Here is a 397-nt window from a genome sequence, read left to right on the forward strand (position 1 = left end):
TGTTGTTTGGGGTTTCATTCTATCTACTACTTCTTTTTACTATCTATTTTTTTATTCTTTCTATTTTTTATATTCTTAAAATATTATATTAGGTATTTTTCCATCCTACATAAACTTTCTTTATTTATAAAATATAATATTTATATATATATATTATAATATATATATAAAATGTATCATCTAATACATCTCAATATCTTATACCTTTTTTATAAATTTTTACAAAACATTATTATTTTATATACTTTTTATTTTTATATCCCCCCCATTATTATATATAAAAGTATTATTTATAAAATCCCCTTTTTTCCATCCCTCTTTTTATTATTTAATCTTATAAAATTTTAATATCTTATTATTCTTAAAATTCCTTATTTCTTCCCCCCTTTAAAAATTT

Source organism: Penaeus monodon, chromosome 19 (assembly GCF_015228065.2).
Source record: "Penaeus monodon isolate SGIC_2016 chromosome 19, NSTDA_Pmon_1, whole genome shotgun sequence".
NCBI classification, from domain to species: Eukaryota; Metazoa; Arthropoda; class Malacostraca; order Decapoda; family Penaeidae; genus Penaeus; species Penaeus monodon.